The sequence below is a fragment of the Lygodium microphyllum genome, chromosome 29 (genome assembly GCF_053477565.2).
Source record: "Lygodium microphyllum isolate KBCC chromosome 29, Lygodium_microphyllum_v1.1.10, whole genome shotgun sequence".
Lineage (NCBI taxonomy): Eukaryota > Viridiplantae > Streptophyta > Polypodiopsida > Schizaeales > Lygodiaceae > Lygodium > Lygodium microphyllum.
The window spans coordinates 107549241-107568199 of NC_141163.1; the positions used below are offsets into that span (position 1 = coordinate 107549241).

General features: G+C 40.2%; 1 protein-coding gene across 4 annotated transcripts in view; it reads left to right on the forward strand.

Annotated features, from left to right (window-relative positions):
- Nucleotides 1-18959, forward strand: part of LOC148010996 (ubiquitin carboxyl-terminal hydrolase 9-like) — a 38669-nt gene that overhangs the window by 2786 nt on the left and 16924 nt on the right. The gene's annotated exons all lie outside the window — the stretch shown is intronic.

Below are 18959 nucleotides of genomic sequence, written 5' to 3' on the forward strand. Positions count from 1 at the left end.
TGCTTAGGACCACTAGGTCCTTTGCTAGCTTGAACATTGGCTGCCATAGCTCGAAACACAGAGCTGCCTTCTAGATAATTAGGATGCTCAAATGGTGGCTGAATTGATTGTGGTACTTGTACTCATTGAAAATTGTTATCTTGTCCATTAACTTCGACACCCAAAGCAAAAGTAGATTTTTGAATTGGAACACTTCACATTGATGGGACTACTGTGCGTTGTCCAACAATAGATTGGTAACCCATGGGCTGTTTCCCATCCACTTTAGGTTCTCGAATCGGTGTATTATTTTGCTTTCCCTTTGTCAGCTTAAGGAATCTAACAATACAGCAAACTTAAGACTCTTCGTAAATTGGGCAAAAGTTTCCATTGCGCTAGAGAATTGAGTAAATGTTTCAATTTCATTGATCAGTTGTGCCTTGATTAAAGCATCATCATTTTCTCAATTCCCTTAGGCTCCCTAAACTTTGAAGCAATATCATTTCATTTGATCTATATGTGTTGGAGGACCAAGCTGCCATCCCTCTTGTATATCATCTGCATATTGAGATATATCTTGTCCAATAGATCTTAGTTCTTAAGAAAATACATGCTCCATTCCTTGTGTGACATTATTTGTTGAAGTTTTTTAAAACAATTGTTGAACTTTACGACTTTAGTGCTTGCACTAGAGCAACCTTGGATCCACCCCCTTAAAGAAGTTAATGATAGTGATTTTTAGACAATAGAACCATGAAACTGGTTTATTGTAAACCAAGCGAAGTGTTTTTTGACTTGTAAGAACTTGATCTTAAAAAGTAAAAAGCAATATAAAAACAAATAGAACAATGGAGCTATTACTTGAACATAGAGAAAGATTTGTCCCAAATATTGGTGCTCCTTGCGGTATTTCTTTATCTTTGTTGAATCGGTTGTGTGATTGCTTGGATAACCCTAATATATGGATCTCTGAAATCAGCCCTCAACTAGCCAATTCAATATATATTACAATTGCATGCTTGATTTGTAATGCTCAAGTGTTGCTCTCACTAGTCAAGTGACGAACACTAGATCTGAAAATATCTACTATGATCCACAAAGGCACAAGGAGACCGATTTGTTCGAGCATAAGATCTTACCAGATTCTCCCACTATACTCCTAGAACTAGACGATCATCACTTATTACTCACCTGATGCTTTGGCCCTTGCATAGAAGATTACAATCTTGTCCACATCTTCATGCTCAGTGTAGAAGAGAACCCTTTGACAAGATTTGTCATTATAGATCTCTCTTGAATGCCAAGAGACACAATAGGAGAAATATAGATCACTGCAAAAGAATTCAAAAAGCTTCAAATCTATAGGGGTAATTTTAGAATTGCAACACCTAGCCTTGCAAATGTAACAAGTTGTCCCAACATATACTGGGTGGTACTTGGTGTGAGAACTCGGCCTACAACATTTAATTAGCCAATAGTGCCAATGGTGACAAGAGAATTAGCATTAATTAATTAATTAATTCCAGTTTTGAGCTAATGAGTGCTATGGATTACTTGGGTGATAAATTGGCCTAGCTAATTTTGTAGTTGGCCAATGAGATTATTTTTGTGAGTCATAAATAGTTATTAAAGTAATTTTCAAGATTAATATTTTGAACATTAATTTAATAAAGCTTGATAATGTTGGAAATGTTTTTGGCAGGTTGTCACTTGGCAAAACTTGCCCATGCAAGTTGGAAAATTTTTTTTGAGGTGGAGAGAGAGAGAGAGAGAGAGAGAGAGAGAGAGAGAGAGCGAGAGAGAGAGAGAGAGAGAGAGAAAGAGAGGCTGCCATTGTTGCTACAACCGTCAACTGGCCATTTCCAGCTAGCAAGAGATGCTATAGGAGCTGGTGACAAGCTTAGAAGAGAGTACAACAGTATGTGACAGCAGTTTGAGGACTGTTTCAGCCAAGTAACATCATATTCGGGTTGTTCGATCAGTGAAGGAAGCTTTCATGGTTGTGTAGATAGGTCAGTAGTTGATTTTGTCTGCTTTCTTGCAATGGAAGTCTGAATTTTCTCTCTCCTTAGCATTCTCTCTCATCCTCCGGCCTATTCTCATCTTTCCTCAGCAATTTCCAGCAAAATCAGCCATCGAAGGTGGAGATTTAGACTAATCTCTGCTGTAAACTTTAATTTACAACAGAAATTAGGGTTTGATGGCCACTTCGGGAAACATGCTTGGGAATTTAGGGTTTATAGACTTGAAATTCAGTCACTAAAATTGGGGCAATTTCAGAAGATTCAAGTGGCCATTCAATAGGGAACATTTGGGGCTGATTTGTCATCTAAGAAGCACCATTGTAGGCCATACCTTGAGCAAACCAAGGGGCAAATTGGTTTGAAGGCTTGTTGGTCATTTATGGCAACAAGAGGCAATCGGAGAGGGAAGGAGATTGAGGGAATTTCATTGTATTCCATCCAAATTGCAATTTAAGATAAAGAGATATTGCAAGGGGCTTCAGTTTTGGGGCCAACCAGCTATCCATTTCCAAGGTTAAGTGGTAACATTTGCATTTTTAGTTTACTTGAATTTTATGCTTGCTGTAATTCTCGAGTATTCAGGCCATTACCACCCTCTTTGAGAAGGAAGGCTGGTTTCACCATACGCCTAGAAATTGCCTTTTCTTGCCTACAAATTCTAATTGCTTGGCAAGCAATAACCATTGCTAGCTTAGAACAACTTCGTCAGCAGTAAAAACAGCACTTACAATGAGTTCTAGGGAAGGCACAACTATCAATGGGAGGCAATGATCTACTCGGTGGCAGCCACTACCTTTGTGTTTCTCTTGCTTTTCTTGCATTTGACTTGCTTTGTAGCTCAAGAATGGGATTTGAGAATTAAAATTTAATTATTTAGTTAATTATTTCTCAATTCTAATAGTTCTAGCCCAAAACTTTGGTAACATCAAAATTCAACAAATTAAATGGAACTTTGAAATTGAGGTTCATTTAGCATGAATTAGTTTAATTTACGCACAAAATTACACAAACTTTGAAGCTCAACTATTTGGATGGGCAACAACCTCCATAGAAGGAGAGAAGAAAACAACGTTGTCCTTGACCATAGAGGGCAGTTGCACCTATAGAGGATCTTATAGGATGTAGGCAGAAGTGGAAGGAGCAAAGCGAATTCCTGTCGACAGAAAAACACAATGTCTACTGGTTGTAGAAACGGAAACGGTAGGCCGGCGTTTCGGCATCCTGCGGTCCGTTTCGAGGCACTCCAGCTCCTGCCGCGGCCGTCGCCACCACCACCTCCTCCTCCTCCTCGTCTTCCTCTTCCTCTTCCTCCCTCTTCCTCTTCTTCTTGTTCTTCTTTTTCTTCTTGCCCCCATTAGCCTTTACTACTTTCTCTTCTTCCTCTTCCTCGTGTTCTTCGTTTTCATCTTCTTCGTCTTCGTCTTCGTCTTTCTCTTCCTCATCCTTATTCTCATCCTTCTCTTCTGTTTCTTCTTCCTCTTCCTTTTCCTCTTCTTCCCCTCATTAGCCTTTATTTCTTCCTCTTCCTACTCTTCTTCTTTTCCTTCCTCTTTCTCTTCCTCTTCCTCTTCCTCTTCCTCTTTCTCCTCTTCTTCTTCTTCTTCCCCCCATTACCTAAAGGCTAATCATAGGCGTTGGATCCATATTGGAGAGACGTCACTCCAATAAAGGGATAGAAGAGCTCCGGCGGTGCAACTATTGTGGATTGGAGAAATCAAGAAGTGTAACTCGCGTGAAAGACCACTTAGCATGCGTTCCCAACAAAGACATCGGGCCTTGTTGTCTAGACTACAGTTGCCAGTTGTTCATTGATGTTGATGCTTATTACTTAGTAGTTACTAGAGTCTAGAGACTAGTACACAATGCTCAGTGCTCACTAGACGCTGGAGTTTTAATTGATTATTCACATAACATAGTTACATGTATCATAGTATCTTGATTTCACTTATTATGCATCTTGATTCTTGTTCCATCGTTCTTGATGTCAGTCTCCATTGTTCTTGATGCCAGTCTTCACTGCTCTATAGATCATAGATGATTTAGGAGTCATAAATTATAATTTATTTATTGCCTTCAGTTTTGAAAATTGAGTCTTAATTGTATTAAGCTGTCTTAAGTTTCAATTATTGAGTCTTAACCCTTCAATCTTCACTCGTGAGTCGTGACATGTGTAATGAATCATGATTTCAATCATATAACATGGACTTAAAAGTTTTATAAAATTTGGGTACATATTATTGTAGGCATTGATATATTTACATATCCACATAATACTACATTTTTTTTAGTGTACAATCCGAAACCTCGTTTCCCTGTTTCCAAAATTTGGCCGAAACTCCGAAACTCCGGTTTTTCCCGTTTCCGTTTTCCTTGTTTCCGAAACTCCCCCGTACTATACTTGACCTCTTTACCTCTACCCTCTTTATCATCTTTTCAAGCTGATAAAAAACCAAGCTGAAATCGATTAGAATTTTTATCTCAAAATTGAGGGAAAATTCATATCAAATCGATCATAAGCTGATGCAAAAGTAAAGTTGTAGTGCCTAGGTGAAACTTATACTCATCTACATACATCTGATAGTGACTAGTACACTAAGTAGTGACCTCATAGCAAACAGACTGTCAGCATAGTACCTTGGATGCATGCTGAATACATCCAAGGTCCACTATATATGAGAGTCGTTCATAATTGGAGGAGTAGAAGTGCTACCTTCCCCTTGAGCATCAGGCTATATCAATCAGCTGATATGAAAGACATTGTGTATTTGCAAATGTGGAGGTAATTTCAACCGATATGCCACATCAATGATCTTCTTCAACATTTGGAAGGGCCCATAGTATCTCATACTCAAGTTCGAATGCAATCTTTCTCTTCCTTTCATCTTTTTCAGCCTTGTCTTTTTAAAACACAACAATACATAATCACCCTTTGCAAACTGCAAAGCACGTCTGTGGCGATCAGTTGTTCTCTTTTGCTTTCCTTGCGATCTCTAAAGTGTATACTTTATCTTTGCACAGGCTACATCCAAGTTTTTCACATAACGATCAGCCTCAAAGATCTTATCTTTAGTTTGCAGAATAGGTGATACCTTCTTGCCACCCTCAACCACCTCAAATGGAGCTTTGCCCATGGAACTATGCATTGTGTTGTTGTAACCAAACTCAACCAAGGGCAAATACTACTCCCATTGTATCTTGTGGTCTGAGACATAGCACCTCAAAATATTCTCAAACAGCCCCTTCTAAAAAAAACTAGTCATCCGAGGGTCTCGATCACTATTGATTGACTCTGGCATACCATGATACTTAAAGATGTGGTGCAAAAACAATTGTGCCATATGATCAGTCTTTATTTTCTTCCTCACTAGAATAAAATGGGCTTGTTTGCTAAACCCGCGAATGATAGTCCATATCCCATCATTCCGTGTAGGTGTCTTAGGAAGCTCAAACATAAAGTCCATTGCAATGCTTTGCCAAGGTCTATCTAGAATAGGCAAGGACTGCAATAAACCCGAGATCTTTTGCTCATCATGCTTTGCCTTCTGACAAACGATGCATACATGAACAAACTGTTCTACATCATGCATCAAAGTTGGCCAATAAAAGAAATGCTCCACTGCCTTGATCGAGGTATCAATACCTTTGTGTCTTGCATATGGAGGAGCATGACTTTCAATGATAACTTTGGGCCTTAATTGCTTTGTTACACACAATCGTCTATGCATCATCAGAAATCCATCTCTTAGCACAAAGTGTTCATGCCTTTGGCCATTGCAAAGCTGATCATTTACATTAGCAAGGTTCGAATTAGCAACATATTGCTTTTTCATGGTATTCAACTCAGTGTGGTAAACCATGTTGACGGCTGAAATTTGTGGATTAAGTGACAGTGCATCAGCCACAACATTCTTTTTACTATCAATTTGTACAAATTTGAAAGTGAAAATTAGAGAGAAAATTTACCCATCTCATATGCTTCTCTGACAATTTTGTTTGTGTCAGAAAGAACCTCAAAGTTTGGTTGTTTGTATACGGTATAAAATCAGCCCCCAACAAATAATGTTTTCACATAGATAGTGCATGAATTACAACCAAGAGCTTTTTCTTATGACCTGCAAATTCTTTTCTGCATTGTGGAGAATTCAGCTTTCATAAGCCACAACTTGGCCGTCATGCATTAGAGCTACCCCAATGCTGTTATCACATGCATCACATTGAACTATGAATGACTTCCTTAGATCGGGCAACAAAAGCACATGATTTGAAGTCATCTTTTTCTTTAACTTTTCAAATGTTGAAATTTCCATTGCTGTCTATCTAAATAGCACATCTTTCTTTTGCAAGGCATGCAATGGAGATGCAATTTCAGCAAACTTACGGGCATACTTCATGTAGTGAGAACATAAAACCAAGAAGTTGCAGATCTCATGCACATTCCTCAAAGGTGGCCATGATTGTATTGTCTCAATCTTTGCCGGATCCATACGAATACCATCAGTTGATACAATATGCCCAAAAAGTGGGTTTCATGCAAGAAGAATTCACTTTTCTTGTCATTGATAACCAGCCTATGCTCACACACTTCATTGAACACAATGTCCAAGTGTCTTCTATGCTGTGCCTTGTCCTTTGAATAGACAATCATGTCATCAAAGTAAGTGCCCATAAATCCTCTATGTTGCTTGAAGATACGATCCATCATTTGCTTAAAAGTGGCATGAGCATTTGTAAGTCTAAAAGGCATAACAAGAAACTCATACAATCCAAAAGATGTCGTGAAAGTTGTCTTAGGCACATCTTTCGGTCTAATGTGTATCTGATGAAACTCATTTTTCAAATCTATACGGCTGAATATGGTTGCCCCTTGGAATCTATCTATAACATCATCGATCCGAGGAATCAGAAAGTGATTCTTTATCGTGATCTTGTTCGGAGCATGATAATCAATGCACATATGCCATGAACTATCCTTTTTTCTGCACCAAAAGCACTGGAGAACAAAAAGGAGACGAGCTGGGCTGAATCAGCTCTTTTTCTAACAGCTCATTCACCTGACTCATAATCTCCTCCGGTTGGGCTGCATTGACTTTGTAGGGTGGCTTATTAGGTGGGCTACGTCCAAGGACAAAATCTATGCCATGATCTTTCGGCCTTTCAAGTGGTAGCTGCCCTGGAAGTGACCGAGAGAAGCAATCAGTATACATTTTTAGAAATGACATGTGATCCTTTTCTAAATTAGGCATGTTCCGGCAGTTGCAGATACAATAGGGATAGATTCACCTTTCAACTTTACATCAAGTATGAGTATCTTTCCCTTATGCTGAATAATGATCTTTTTGTTATGAGAATCAATCACTACATGCATACGGTGACACCATGGCATACTAAGCAATACATTACAATCCTCAAGTGGAGCAATAAAGAACTCTTCGTTGTCCACATATCCTTGTATATGCAGCCTAAGCTTTCCAATGAGTTCTGTGATGAGCTTTGCATGGCCTTTACATGCCATTTCAACTTTCCTCATGGGTCCCATCTCATCCTCTCTGATGCCTAGACAGATTGCCATGTCAATAGAGATGAAGTTGACTCGTGCACCATTATAAAAAAATTCAATGTATATTGATCCCTAATTTTGCCCCATGCTTTGCCCAACTCAATAGCATCATCATTGGGCTGATCATTAACAACATTGGACACCAATCCCATTGATGTACTGTGCTTCTTTCCTTTAGAATCTCCCACGAAGAACTAAAGAAAATTAGTCATTTACTGCGTTGCTCTGTCTCAATAGCTTGTAGATGTTGTTGGGAATAAAGGTCCTCGTGCCTTTAAATGTGCTTGGGTGTGAACACACCCTTAGCACTTGTACTTACACATATATATCTATCTAAAAACTTAAAGTGGTACACTCGTCATTGTACTTGAAATTGTGCATACTCTTTGCTTTGCTCTCTCTCATTCTCTTTGTCTCTCCGCATGTAACGAACACGTACTGTCTCGATCTTCGTGCCTCGCGGTCACTACAAACTGGTATTAGAGCTGCGGTTGAGGCATTTGTACCTCTTGGAGTTCGAGCAGGACAGGCGAGTAGGTCGTGAGGTCGTTTTCTGACCTGACAAGCTGTCATGTAGTAGTTAGTTGTCAGGCAGTTGAGGTATTGCTAGTCGGACAGGCGACTGAAAGGAGTTGTAGCTTGAATTAGGCGGCATTTTGTCACAGACAATAAGTCATGAGCTGCAGAAGGCTCCAGCGTGGAGAGTGTGCGCGTGGCCCCTAGTGTGGAGAGTGCGTGATAGGGCCAGGCTCTAGCGAGGAGAGTGTGCGATGGGACTAGTGGGTTATGAGCGAGCAACGGGGACAGGGTGTTGAGCTCAACAGCTGATGAGCTGCACACGCACTGACGACCTCCACGCGTGACGGGCCTCCACACATGAGGGGACAATAGGTACCAGGCGGCAACCCGCACGGCGGGTCCATTGACCCGTTGTTCAACTTTTTTTTTCCCTTCAAAATTCATTTTCCTTGAAGTTCCCCTACCAAAGGTTCACGCGTGGAGGCACACCTTCAAATTTTCGTGCAATCCAAGCCCGGAAATTTGGGTCTTTTTCTGAATTTGGGGATCTTAACGTAGAACTGGACAATCTGACTCAAAAATTGCAAAGTCGGTGCACATTTGCCTAGGAATTTTTTAATTTTAGTGAAATTCTTTCAATTTCACTGAAATTAGTGCACACAGGACTTGGAAAATTTGGGGATCTGTCCGGATTTGTGCGAGCAAGATGCAACAGTGATGTCTGTCTCAGAAATTGCAGGAATTTGTGACATTTTGCCTCCGACAGTTGGGGTTTTTCATGTACATGCACAAATTGGGCTTAAATTTACCCAATTTCTCGACATTGATGCACATTGGACCACATGCAATTTGGGGCTTTTGCAGTTTGGGAAAAATTTGTGCACCATTTGGTCCTTTTATGTACATGCAGGTTCGATTCCATGTAAGTTGAACATCGAACACTTAGAAAATTTGGGGGTTTTGCTGAAATTACTCTATCTTGGCAAAATTGGCTTGTTCTATGCATGACAGAGAAAATGCAGATGTGTGGTTGATGCTTTGAGCACAAAATTTTTGGGGCTTTTGGCCGTGCGTGTCAAATTTTATGCCTGTGGGTACATGTCAACAGAAATTGCAGCTAAAATTTGGGATTTCTCATATAATGTGATGCATATGCCCTTGGAACAGCTGTAATCAATTGTAGAATGCTGTAGCACATGGTTTAGTGCTTCTGAAAATTTAATTACAGATCTGAAATCTGTGCTTGTACGAGGTCATTTATTGCTGGTTGGTACTTGTTTGTACCTTGGTCACTTGGGTGATAGTTTGGGCCTGCATTTGCTGATTTTTTGGTCACATTTGGACTGAAAATCATGGTTGGTAGCAGTGACAGTAGTAATCTCATGCACATAATGAAGCTTGAAGGAGCATATAACTTTGCAGTTTGGCAAAAATAGTGCTACAATATCCTGTTGCAAAAGGAGGCAAAGCCGATTAAAACCAAAAGAGCAAAGCCCGCGGACATGGAACAAGAAGATTGGGATGAGTTAAATGAGCTTGCACGCTCAACCATCGAGTTATCAATTCTTGATGCCTTGTTGTTTAACATTGAAGGTTTGGATTCTGCATATGCTCTATTGGCTCGACTGGAAGAACTGTATGCACAAAAGAGTGTTGCAAGCAAAGTGTATTGGCTGAAAAATCTTATGGATTTATGTATGAAAGAGGGTACAACAATGTCTATTGATAAAATTGCAAGTAGAGGAAGACAAGGATGGAACAAGCACAGTTTTTGGAGCTCAAGTCAACTTCACCTCCATTATTCTCCAATCCTATCTTCAACAGTCCACACACTAAAATGGTATCCTCAAAAGATAGATACCCCAAACTTAAGGACACTTTACATATAACAATATGATAAGGCTTGGACTATGCCTTAGACTTTGGCTTATTTCTCAACACTCCCCCTCAAGCTCAGAATGAGCTTGCACACATAAGACTCCAAGTGTACTCCTGAAGTACTCAAACTTATCTTTACCTAATGCTTTGGTAAAGATATCGGTAACTTGGTCATTGGTCTTCACATGGACCAAGTCAATCTCTCTATCAATGACTTTTTCTCTAATGAAATGATAGTTCACTTCTATGTGTTTTGTCCTTGCATGGTAGACTGGGTTCTTTGCCAACATAATGCTACTAACATTGTCACAATATATAATAACTCCACCATCAATCTCTATCCCCATGTCATATAGGATCAATCTCAGCCATGTCTGCTCACATGTTGCCAATGCAATGCCTCTATATTCTGCTTCAGTGCTTGATAAAGGAACTGTAGGTTGCTTCTTACTGCTCCAGCTTACCATGGCTGATCCATATTGATCTTACTGTCGTCATTTTAGCTACTGGACTGAATGTTTCTTCATAGTCCAAACCATAAGTTTGTGCATATCCTTTTGCAACTAGCCTTACTTTATACCTTTCAAGAGAACCATCCGACTTACATTTGACCTTGTAAACCCATTCATCCAATGGATTTCTTGCTATAAGGTAGTTTCACCAAATCCCAAGTCTTGTTTTTCTTAGTGCATTCATCTCTTCATCCATTGCTTGTCTCCACTCTTTGCTCTCTATTGCTTCTTCAAAGCAAGTAGGTTCCACATGTTGTACATAAGAAACCATGTATGCATAATGCATCTTCATGAACCCATTATAAGTCAATCTATCAACTGGATACCTTACCCTTTCTGACCTTCTCAATTGAGGTGCACTATCGTGTGTCTCATCTGATCTAGCATGTGGTGGCACATACTTTCCTGCACTTCTAGTGCCTGGTGTTTTAACATGCGGAATGCCACACTCATCATCTATAGATTCATCTTTTGAACTTTCAGTCATTGGTCTCTTATCTTTTGCAACTTCTGCACTCCTTTGGGCATTTCTCAATCTACCACTCCATGGACTGTAGCTGCCACTGCTTTCCACATTCCCTTGAGGTCCTGAAGCATCTTCCACATGCTGATTTTCAGCCTTGCTGTTTGCTGAAATTTTTCTTCCATAGCCATTATCATCATTGCTTTCATAGGAATCAACATCCACTACAATTTTGGGCTTGTACCATGATTCATATTCACTGAATTTGACATCCCTGCTTATGTATACTTCCTTACTCACTGGATCATAGCATTTGTATCTCTTCTTCTCATCAGGATATCCAAGGAAAATGCATTTTACAGCCTTAGGTTCCATCTTCTTTCTCAAATTATCCGGAACATGAACATAACAGACACATCCAAAGACTCTAAAGTATGTAACAGTGGGTTTCATGCCATACATTCTCTCATATGGTGTCATATGAATCAAGGCTGTATGTGTTCTATTCATAATGTGAACTGCAGTATGCACTGCTTTTGCCCAATATGACAATGGCATGTTCATTTGGTTCATCATTGCCCTTGCAACCTGTGCAATAATCCGATTCTTCCTTTCAGCCACATCATTTTGCTGAGGTGTATACCTGCATGTCAATTGCCTTTTGATACCATGATCTCTCAAGAAGTCACAAAACTCATATGACATGTACTCTCCACCATTATCTGACCTCAAACATTTTATGTAGCATCCAAACTGCTTTTCAGCCATAGATTTAAATTCCAAGAACTTTTCAAATGCTTCACTTTTATGCTGCATAAAGTATACCCAAGTCATCCTGGTGAAATCATCAATGAAAGTGATATAGAATCTATATTTTCCGCTCATGGAAACATTCTGACATGGGCCCCAAATATCTGAGTGTATTATTTCCAAAGGATAGCTGCTTATTCTCCCCCTCTTTGGAAATGGCAATCTGGACTGCTTGCCAAATTGACAAGCCTCACATACATGATCAAAATTCAAATATCCTAAATGCGGTAGACCATAGATTATCTGTTTTGATTGCATTTGCTTCAATCTTTGCAAATTAACATGACCAATCTGTCTATGCCATAGTTCCGCATCCTTATCTTGCCCATGTCCTCTCTCAACATACATAGAATTTTGAATCACTAGAGTACCTGCATCCAAAGTAAACAATCTCCCTTTCTTTCTACCATGAGCAATCACCCTGTCAGTTCTCCCATTATGGAACTGTTCAATGAAACATTCAAACTTATTGAATCTCACCTGCAATCCTTGATCTGTCATTTGACCAACCGATGCTAGGTTCTTAGTTATTGTGGGCACATAAAGTACATCACCAAGCTTGTTCTTAATCCCATCTTTAATAACAAGTGGCACACTATCAATATGAGTAATTTTGTGTAAAGTATCATCACCAGTGGCAACATATTCATCATTCTGCACTTGCTCCTTGCTATCAAACCTCTCAGCATGATGAGTCATGTGGTTTGTAGCTCCTGAATCCAAAAACCAGTCATTCTCACGAGGAGGATAAGTCATGCTCCCAAGCACATGCTCCATAGCAAATAGATGACCTCTAGACGATCCATCTCTAGGTCCATAACCTGTACCACCATAAGTGCCTGCATAGTGGCCATATTGGGTCCTTCCACGACCCCTAGAAATAGCATCCTGTTTTTGATAACAATCCCTCTCAAAGTGACCAAAATGCCCACAATAATGACAAGTGCTATCTCTTTGTGAAGAAGGACTAGACTGTCCTCTACCTCCCTGTCTCTATGCATGAAGTCACCATGACCAAAGTTACCTCTTCCACGAGCAAAACTATAATTACTACGACTAGGTGAAGAGCCTCTAGCTCTAGATGAGCTGCCACGACCTCTCTGGTGATAGAAAACACTATCTCCACCTGCATTTTTGCCACTGCTAGATGCATTCAATCCCAACTTGATTTCTTCTGTAAGTAGCAATCCAATAAGCTCCTCAAAGTCAGGCATAGAGCCTCCCCTAACGGAAATAGAGGTATCCAAAGATTTAAAAGCTGGTCCAAGTCCATTTAGTGTCACTGACACAAAATCATCATCATCAACAGGTGCATTAATGGATGCAAGGTCTTCTGCAATTTGCTTGATTTTTGCCACATAGTCAGTGATACTGCGATTGCCTCTCCATGCACCATGTAATCTTTGCTTAAGTTGTATCTTACGAGCCTCTGTACATGTTCCATACATTTTTTCTATGATTTCCCATGCCTCCTTATAAGTACTTGCCTTTTTGATATGAGGAATCAATGTTTCTAAAATACATATGGAGATCCAATGCAAAACCTTCTTGTTCTTCCCAGTCCAATCCTTGTACGCTTTCTTTTGCTCTTCAGTTGGATGTTCGGGAACTTCTGGACATTCATCATCACCTGTTATGAGATCCCATAGATCTCTACCCATCAAAAAATTCTCCAAGTTGTAGGACCAAACACTATAGTTGTCTTTGGTCAATTTGTCCCCCACGATCTGAGTGATCTGTGCCGTGTCAGACATTATGACTGCTGCAAATTCAGAAGAAAACAACAATACAATCTGTCCAGAAATGGTATTCAGCAATATGACTGTCATACATGTGTCCAAAAACTGTCATATACATCCATCCATGATGCCAACATGTCATACATTCAGTTCCCAACAAGAACCATCCAAATCGGATTCCACACGATGTCTGTATGACCCAAAAAGCATCAAAATACAAGCTTAAAATCGACCAATTTCCTTGCTGTTTTTCTGCAGTTTTTTTGTGCCAAGAATGAAGTCCCAGTCAAGCTAAAGCTAGAAAAATTTTTATGGAATTTTTTGGCAAAATTTTAAGCCTCCAAAATGACACCCAAAAATGGCATAAAACCGGCCTTCTAGGCCTCCAAAACAACTAGGTCAGCTCTTGCTTGATATAAACCATAACAATTACAATCAAATGATGCACCTGCAATGTGTGTGTGTCTAAGTGTCGCTGTCTGATGTATGCCAATCACTTCGTGGCAAGCCTTGAATCCTTCTTTTGTCTGCATCAATGGCCTTGCTATCCTCACATCTACCAACAGGTGCATGGATCAAGCTTGGAGCATATTGCCCCTTTCGCAGCACATATTCACTTCTTCTCTCACTCTTGGGACCAGCATTGGCTACAATGCGTACTAGTAAAAATCTTAACAAAGGATCTCATGAGCCAAACACCATGCACCGATTTTAACTTCTTTCCATATTGATTGCATGCTGACTTCCATGTTGTGTTGCGCTTTTAGATGATACTGCATTGCCACTGCTGCTTGCACCAATTGATAAACTTGGCATTGTAGCAGGATGTCCAATAGCTTAGCAAGGTTCGAATGCTTTCCATAGAACTCCAGCGTTCTGTTAGTGCAAACAACATCAAGACTAATCTGGTGTAAAGTCAGTCTCCATTGGGTCACTTTCTTTTTCTGCAGCTCGACATTATCCCTTCCTTGAATATCTTGAAAGCCAAAACCATCAGCAACTTCTGTAGCAAGACGCACATTGACTCTCTCACAGATGCATGTGTGTGGGCCGCATTATGCATTCAGATGAAAGATTGTTTCAAATGGTATTTTTAATTGCTTTTGAGTATGGCATTAACGCCCAGAGAGGCACAAGCATCTGGCGCGACCTCCGCCTGTGATCCTGTCCTGCAGGTCTTCTACCATCGGCCTGTTCAGCATTGCTCCCTGTTATTGACAAGCATATATTTCAATATTATTTACAATTTTGTCTCCCATTATGTTCTGCGATCCTGCATTTGGCTCTTGACCTTCTCAAGGGAACCCCGTTGCCCTGGAGTTCTTAGCTCTGCGGTTACTCGTTTTGCTGTGTTCAACTGCCGCTGAATCGATTTCTTTCTCTGTCTATCTTGAGATATGCTGCTGAAGCTCTTTGGCACACAGCACATGCTTCTACAGCTTTTCAATGTTGACAATTGCTGCGGGCTATGCCGTGAGAGAGTTTGTATCGCTGGGCCTTAACCCGGGGGAACTAGCAGTTATTTCTAAAGAGGTTGTTGCTCCTTATGAAAGACCTGTTTGAGCAAAGCTTATCTTTTTCTAGAAGGTGCTGCGAGGCTTCCTGGATTCCATACTTGTGTTGGCAGTGGAGGAGAAAGATTACTACTTGAATGGTACTCCGAGAAAGGCATTGAACTTATGCTTAGTACTGAAGTGGTTAAGGTCGACCTTGCCAGCAAAACCCTGACAAGTGCTGCTAGAGCTGTTTTCACCTATGGATCTCTGATTATAGCAACGGGGGCCACATTCATCAAGCTGATCGATTTTGGCATCCAAGGAGCAGATGCCAAAGGCATTTACTATCTGAGAGAGATTACTGATGCAGATGCTTTGATACCAAATGATAAAATTGCAAGTAGAGGAAGGCAAGTATGGAACAAGCACAGTTTTTGGAGCTCAAGTCAACTTCACCTCCATTATTTTCCAATCCTATCTTCAACAGTCCACACACTAAAATGGTAATCCTCAAAAGATAGATACCCCAAACTTAAGGACACTTTACATACAACAATATGATAAGGCTTAGACTATGCCTTAGACTTTGACTTATTTCTCAACATCTACTTACTTGAGCGAGTGTAACTCCATTTTCAGCCAGTTGGTTGCCTTGAAGTTCTTGATTGATGAAGAATTTAAGGCTACGTTCTTGCTTTGCACTCTTCCAGAGAGTTGGGATATATTCAGGATTGCTATGAGCAATTCCAATGCGATTCTTTTGTATGCTGATGTAGAGAGTGCTCTACTCATGGAAAAAATGAATCGGCAGAATAATCTATCCAGTAAGTCTTTTAGTGTTTTGCATACTAGGGGCAGATCACAACAAAATGTCAAATCTGATAGTAAGGGATGTAGTGAATCACGTGGCAAAGATGTTGAATGCGACCATTGTGGTAAGAAGGGTCACTTTAAACGTGATTGCTATGAATGGAAGAAAGAGAAAGGAAAGCGCAAGAAGACAAATGATAGCAAGGAAGAGAAGAAAGAGGGTCAACCCAAGAAGAGTAGTGTCAAAATTGAAGAGGTGAATGTAGTCACTCATGACACTGAGGACAATGGGAATGACGTACTTTTGGTCTCCTCACACTTTGGTGCATATGTTTTACTTGCAAATACAGATGAGGATATGCATACCTGGATTCTCGATTTAGGTGCTTCCTTTCATGTCACCCCTCATCGAGAGTGGTTCTCTACCTATACAGGGGGTCGACATGGTGTTTTCCATCTTGGGGACAACTATGCATGTGACATTGTAGGTATTGGTAGTGTGCAGTTATAGTTTCAGTATGGCTTTGTCTTCACACTTCAGCATGTATGACATATACCTCACCTCATGAAGAGTTTGATTAGCACAGGGCAGCTAGATGATGATGGTTTTCATACCACCTTTGGTGATGGAAAATGGAAGTTGTGTAAGGGATCTAGAGTGATTGCCAGAGGTTGTAAAAGTGATACTTTGTATCCTCTCCATGTATCTAGTGTGAGTGATCATGTTGTTGTCGTGATCAAGCAGCCAAGCGTTTCTTTGTTGCATGGCCGGTTGGGACACATGAGTCAAACAGGAATGAAAGTGTTTTTTTGTTTGGGTTACTTGCTTTGTCTTCGTTATGCTGATTTTGAGCATTGTGATCATTGTATTTATGGTAAACATGCATAAACGTCTCACAAAAAGTCTCTTTCTTTGAAATCTTCTCCTCTAGAGTTAGTACATTCAGATGTATGTCAGATGCTAGGATTATCTTTAGGGGGAAAGAAATACTTTGTCACCTTTGTCGATGATGCTACACGAAAGGTATGGGTCTATCCTATTCATAGCAAGGATGGAGTGCTTGACAAGCTCAAAAAATTCTTAGCATTGGTCGAAAATCAAATTGATAAGACACTCTCAAGTGTCTTTGCTCTGATAATGGTGTGGAATATGTGTCCAAAGCCTGTCAAGCATTTTGTGACAGCAAAGGGATTAAGAGGCTCATTGCCCCTCACAATCCAGCCCAAAATGAAGTTGCAAAGCGTATGAATCGGACCATAGAGGATAAGGTCCATACGATGTTGTCTCATCATACATTACCCCATGGTTTTTGGGCAGAGGTTGTTATGACAGTCGTACACTTAATTAATCGGTCACCAAACAAGTCTTTGGGGGGGGGAGTTCCCTAAGAAGCGTGGTCTGGCAAGCCACCTTCATAGGCTCACCTGAAAGTGTTTGGCTGTGAGGCTTCTGTGCACATTCGTAAAGAAATACGCAGCAAACTTGAGTCAAAGTCTTGTAAATGTATTTTCCTAGGATATGGTGACGAGGGTGAAATGAAGTATAGACTGTGGGATCCCGAGAAAAGGAAAGTAGTACGCAGCAATAATGTTATCTTCCGGGAAGATCGCATGCACAAACAGCCCGAAAAGATAGAGGAGGTTTGCAGGGTTGTATTCCGGGAAGAAATACATTTTGGAGAGTAAAATGTGCATGTTGTACAGCAGCAAATACCTGCTATTGAACCTGTAAATACAGAAAATAATACTGGAAATGATCAACTAGCTATTGCCCATGATAATGAGCCACTACATGTGCAGGAATAGCTAGGACAACAAGCTATTAATGCTGATTTGCGGCCTGAAATGCTAGGACAATAAGCTGAAAATGCTCAACAGTCAGCAAACAATGATTATTGGGTTAGGAGATCGTCTAGGGCTACTAGAAAACTTGATAGATTCATTCTTGGTGCAAATAATGTGGCTGATTATGTCATGTTGACAGACTGTGGTGAATCGTCTTGCTTCAAGGAAGCAATGGACAGATAGGACAACAAGAAATGGTATAAAGGCATGTTGTCAGAGATGAAATCTCTTGAGAAAAATGGCACTTGGGACTTGGTGCAGTTGCCTAAAGGGAGAAAACACTTCCATGCAAATGGGTTTATAAGATGAAGGTCACTTTTGGTTCCTCACCAAAGTATAAAGCAATATTGGTTGCAAAGGGGTACATGCAGGAACATGGAATTGACTTTAATGAGATTTTCTCTCCTGTAGTCAAGATGACTACATTGAGAATAATTTTGGGCTTGGTTGCAGCTGAAGATATAGAGCTCATACAGATGGATGTAAAAACTGTGTTCTTACATGGTGATCTGCATGAAGACAGATATATACAGTAGCCTGAAGGGTTTATTGAAAAAGAAAAATAAAAGATGGTATGTAAACTCAAAAAGAGTTTGTATGGCCTGAAACAAGCACCAAGAGAATGGTATTATAAGTTTGATATATTTATGCAATCTTAAGTTTTCCACAGAAGTCAAGTGGATCACTGCTTGTATACTAAGAAGGCAGCAGATGGTAGCTTGATTATCTTGGTTCTGTATGTTAATGACATGTTGATTGCTGGTAGGGATGCTCATGCCTTGAATTCACTGAAGTAAAGTCTTCATGGCAGCTTTGACATGAAGGATCTTGGTGATGCAAATCACATTCTTGGCATGCGAATACTCAGAGATAGATCGAAAGGCTTACTCTATCTGTCTCAGCAGGAGTATATTATAAGTGGCAAACCCTGGCAAAAAGCATTGGGATGCAGTGAAAGGTATTATGAAATATCTCAAAGGCACAAAGGAGTTGTGCATCTGCTTTGGAAAGCAGAAGACATCTTTTGTTGGCTTTACAGATGCGGACTATGTTAGTCATGCAAATTGTAGAAAGTCCACTTCTGGGTATGCGTTTACTTTCACAGGAGGAGGAGTCTCTTGGATCTTTGGGCTACAAAAGTGTGTTGCATTGTCTACTACAGAGGCAGAGTAGGTGGCTACCACTGAGGCATGCAAGGAGGCTTTATGGCTTTCACGTTTGGTGGGAGAGCTTGGCATCACAGAGTTACCTGTTCTCCATTGTGATAGTCAGAGTGCTATCATGCTAGTATGGAATCATGTCTTTCATGCAAAGACAAAGTAAATAC